At 37.3% G+C, this 5,203-nt stretch overlaps 1 pseudogene; it reads left to right on the top strand.

The window, feature by feature from the left end:
• The first annotated feature begins 436 nt into the window (after positions 1 to 436).
• On the top strand, positions 437 to 3,449 carry LOC132608152 (kinesin-like protein KIN-10B; annotated as a pseudogene).
• Positions 3,450 to 5,203: the final 1,754 nt, after the last annotated feature.

Genomic DNA, 5,203 nt, shown 5'->3' with positions numbered 1-5,203 from the left:
TATTCTGTGATTTGAAATCAGTGTTAGTGAACTGGGTTTCTTACTCGATTTTTTTTAAACTAAAAGGTGAATGATATGTTTTGTTTCACTAAGTTATTTTAGCTTGTTCTTCCATTTAGAGGTCATTCGGTTGTATTAATGATATGAAGACAGAACATTAATTTGGTCGCTTTGTTTATGCCAACATTAATAGGAACATGAATAATCTAGAGCGTGATTGGATGTACAATAGGTTGGATGGCCGAGGGGGTATAAACTCTAGCTTTGTAACCGGTGTAGATAATTTTATCCAATTTGCACTTTCTCAACGAAATTACATGAACTGGTTTTACAAAGTTTATTGTTTTCTGGAATATTTTTTTTCCAAAGTTACTGTTTCAATATATTTTCATAATACATATTACTAACAATAGGCTCTGTTGTACCTGGGATTAATATGCAAATGAATGGTCTTAAAACATGTCAAACAGAAAACTTTTCAACTCTTGGAAGAGTACAACAGTTAGATTCCGCTTTGGTCACGAAAGTTACAGTTATTGTTAGAGTTCGCCCCTTTTTTCCTTGAGAAATTAGCTCGATAGATGGAAAAGCAATCTCTTGTGTCTCTGTTCTCAACTCAGAATGTGAGCCTTCTGAGGATGTCACAGTTCATCTCAAAGATTATGAAACTAGGTAAACATTTTCTCGATTGTTTTGCATGCTCTATGATCAAATATGTTTTATTACTTGGACTAGTACAGTAGCACGATCTTATCCTGAGGACCGTTTTGTTTTTTACTGTAGTCGTAATGAATGCTACAAGTTGGATGTTTTTTTGCTCATGGCGACAACAATATAAGCCAAATATTTGGCAAAGAAGTCAGTCCTTTGATCCCTGGGATATTACATGGTCACAATGTCACAGCATTTGCTTATGGCGCTACACGGAATGGCAAAACTTACACCATGCAGGTATATTTTTTTTTTTGGCGTAACACACAACTTGCTCCATCACTCCTGCAATTGGACTAAGATGCTAAAATATGGACATGGATTAGGAGATAACCACAGAGTTACGACGTACCTACATAATGTTTCTTTTCAATTTTTTTTTTTTGCTGCTTTACAACTTCTATAAAATAGACCATGAGTGAGCAAATGAGATATCAGATTTCTCAGATTGAACCATGCATAAACTTATCCCATATTTGCAACCATTTGGTCCTAATTGTCAGAGCGATTTCTCTCTTTCCTGGGGGAGAGCATGGTTCTAGCTTAGAGCATCTTGTTTGCTCCTACTTGAGCCGAGGGTCTATCGGAAACAACCTCTCTACCTCACACAAGGTAGGGGTAAGGTCTACATACACCTCACCCTTCCTAGACCCCACTTGTGGGATCGTACTGGGTATGTTATTGTTGGTCCTAGTCTAGAACTTTACCTTTTGACCTCTTCAGAGATATGTCTGTGAAGTATATAGTTTCTTGTAGGCCTTCCTAATTCCTGCACGTGTTCGTGAATTGTTTAGCAAATACCTTGTTGCTGATGCAGGAAACTGAAAATATTTCCCCCTACTAATGCCACTTGCAATGTCCTCTATTTTCTCGAAGAGCAAGGGGAAAAGTACCATAGAAATATCATACTATGAAATATACATGGATAGGTGCTATGATCTACTTGAACTTAAGAAGAAGGAAATTTTCATATTGGACAACAAAGATGGACAGATTCATCTCAAAGGATTTGCACAAGTTACCGTCAATTCCATGTCAGAGTTTTCAAGAGGCGTTTTCTTGTGCGGTTCAGAGGAGAAAAGTCACACATATGGGTGTTAATGATCTCTCTAGCAGAAGCCATGCTGTGCTCACAGTTTATGTTTCTACTCCTAGCTGTGATGATACTGGGAATGTTGTTACAGGAAAATTGAACCTTATTGACTTGGCAGGTTTAAACACTATTAGAATTAACCATGAATTATTGTGTAAGAATATGAACTGAAATGCAACTCACATGTGTAACTCAATTGTCATTGGATTAGGAAACAAAGACAATAGAAGAACTTGCAACACTGGAATTCGTTTACAAGAGAGTGCTAAGATCTACCAGTCATTATTTGCATTGTCAAATGTAATTTATGCATTGAACAACAATGAAGCACGGATACCCTATAGAGAAAGCAAATTGACAAGGGTATTGCCAGACTCTCTTGGAGGAACAAGCCGTGCTTTGATGATCGCTTGCTTGGTAGGATGTTGTAGATATCATCTCTTGCCTTTGAGTACCATGAATGAAACAACATTCTAAAATGTTGTCGACTGTTTTCTTTTCTTTGTTCATAGAACCCTGGTGAGTACCAAGAATCTCTCCATACGGTTAGTTTAGCAGCAAGGTCAAGATGCATATCCAATTTTATTGCCTCAGCACAAAAGGGAGATACTCTAAAGGTCAAAGTTGACATGGAGGCAAAGCTTCGCTCATGGATAGAATCTAAAGGCAAGACAAAAAGTACTCAAAGAACTGGGACTATTGATTCTCCATTTATTAGCAAAACTCCATATTTTGTATGCTCTACCAGAAAGCTTGGTTTGTTTGAGAGCTCTTCAAAGCAAAAGTCCATCATTAAACAAGGAGCTTCAAGCATAAAAAAGAGGTAAGAGATTATTCAATAATCTTGTTGTATGTACCTGCCTTTGATTTTGATGATTGCTTAACTTTGTTGTAACAGGGATCCAGATGGAGCTTGTAGAAATCTAATTGATAATGGACATCGGTCAAACTTAGTAGTGGAGGTAAAAAACAAAACGAGTACTATAATTTCTGCCTAGTTCGTTTTGAGTTTATGATGTAGCACTTCGTGTTAAATTGAATAAAATCCATGACATACTTGATTCATGGGAGGTCTTTTCTAAAACTTCTTAACGACTGTGTATGTGATTCTATTTCTTTGAATGAAGTTGAAATGGTAATCATGAAACTTAAATATCTCAATCCTCATATTCTAGGATTACCGCACTCTGAGTTGATGTAATGTCTGATAGCTTAATAAGATCTCAAAGGAAACAGTTCCTATGTTTTGGTCATCTTTGTCACGAAGAGAATCACTTAGTTGGTATGTGAACAGCTAAAATTTTAATGTAATCTTTTGAAAGAACAACAGAACAATTGATCACATTTTTCATTATGTCTTAATTGGAGTTGATTGATAAATCTTTTTAAGTTTGTGTTTCTGCATTCATGTGCAAATGCAGGCTCGGGGCCTTGCTGATACTGGTGGACAAAGAGAAGAAACAATGTTTGAGGTTTTCTCTGAAAGGGTTGTCCCTGATTCTAATACAGCGGTGCATGGTACTTGACTATTATAATAACCATATCTCTGTTTTTACAGTCTGCTTCATATATTCTTCATCCAATTCTATGTAGTGCCAAAGTTAGTTCCATATTTGCTATCAATGTTCTCATACAGAGTGGTTGAATAGCTACTTTGCATAGCTTTATTAGCAAACTTTTACCAGTTAATGCCTAAAACGTTTGACCTCTTCGAACATGGTTTATTTTCACAATATTAGCTGCTCTTTGAGTTTCTTACTTTTCAATATAATCAAATTCTCATTTTTCTTAAACTTGTTCCTATTTTTTTTTTTTAACTTGCTTCTGTTCACGGATGGCACACAATCTTAGGCGACCCATTGCACGAAGATTTTAATAAGCCAAACCCACTGAACTCCCGGTGTGCTTCCCCCCTCTTTCAAGTAGTTTAAGGGTCATCACAGAATCAATTTCCTCCTCCACTATAAAAAAATAATCATGACTATCAGTACTGCCCATTCTTCATCTGATCTGCACAAATGATGCACTGATTCCCTCCAGCTGCTTCAAGTAGCAACATATGAAATCATCTGTAACTTTGTGAACCTGCAGATCAAAAAACCAGCAAGCCCAGGCTGCAGCTGCTTCCCAAAGTATGTTCCTTCGTGTGTGTCCCCAACTGTCCATATGAACTCCCTTTCATCCATATTTTCCATGCATAGGATCAGTGACCAGTACCAACTGCAGTAATAGACACCAGCTGCTAGCTGCACTGTGTGGTCTGGTGGAGCTATAGAAAAGTGACTATCTCCATGCCAATGTACCTTTCCATTTGTTGTATATTGATCATTTATACTTGAAAAACCAGTTTGTCACCTCAACTTGCATTATTTCCGATGTCATTGTAAAAAAAAAACAGCTGCTTCCTGTTGTTTTGACAGTTCCATGCAGACTAAGTACCTGCTGTCCATTGATATTTCCTCTGTGCATTTGACCTAAGATCAGTGATACCTGCAAAAAAGAAAACTTTATTAGTGAATTAAAATATCACCATGTTCTCCTCCAAAAAGACTTGAACATGATGATAATATGTCTTTTTCAGTCCAACACCAACAAACTTGTTGTTTAGCAATGAATATCCTCCTGGTCTTCATATGAGCCAGTTCTAATCAGTAGACTTCATCTGTGCTGGTTTTCCTATCACACCAGCAATTTCACCAGCAGCTAGCCTCCAAGCCAAAATCCTTATTTCTCCATGGATCAGTAATATCAAGCTTCTGGTGTTTATTCCTTGCTGCAAACGAGCAAACACCTCCGGCCTTGTCTGCACAGCTTTTTTTTTTAATCCTTGGGTTCCCCTCCTGACTCACAGCAGCAGCAACAAGTGCTGCATTTATGCAGCATTGTGCCTGTTAGTCTCTATAACTTGTACACCAACATTAACCAAACCAAGTCCGCAAAGTGACAACACTAGCATGTTCCTGTGATGCAGTGGAACCAGCTGCTAGTTACCCTATTCAAACTCCCATAGCTATTACTCCTTGTGTAATAATTCTGAAATTGAATCCTTTGAGCTCTGCTATTGCTTTCCACCTGTTGCACATAACACTGCTGTTCTCCTACCATCACTACAGCAACAACCAACTCCTAAGCTGCATATCCTATTGATGTTGGTCAATTTACTTTTGCTTGATATAAACAGTCTACTAGACAGGAAGAACTGAAAAGTAGTATCAGTAATGACTTAAATCAGTAGGAAATAGCCTGAAATTGTCCTTCTATTTGTTGTTTAGGAACTCTAATTGTCTTTGTTTTCATGTTTTGTTACTTGACTATGAGACAGTGTATATGATCATTTATATCCAAGTTGTATGAAACTCTTTTTTGTTGGTCATCATGAGACTTCAATTCCAACGAAAA

The sequence above is a fragment of the Lycium barbarum genome, chromosome 8 (assembly GCF_019175385.1).
Source record: "Lycium barbarum isolate Lr01 chromosome 8, ASM1917538v2, whole genome shotgun sequence".
NCBI lineage: Eukaryota > Viridiplantae > Streptophyta > Magnoliopsida > Solanales > Solanaceae > Lycium > Lycium barbarum.
The sequence above is the reverse complement of the archived record's forward strand: the minus strand, read 5'-3'. Positions and strand labels throughout refer to the sequence as shown.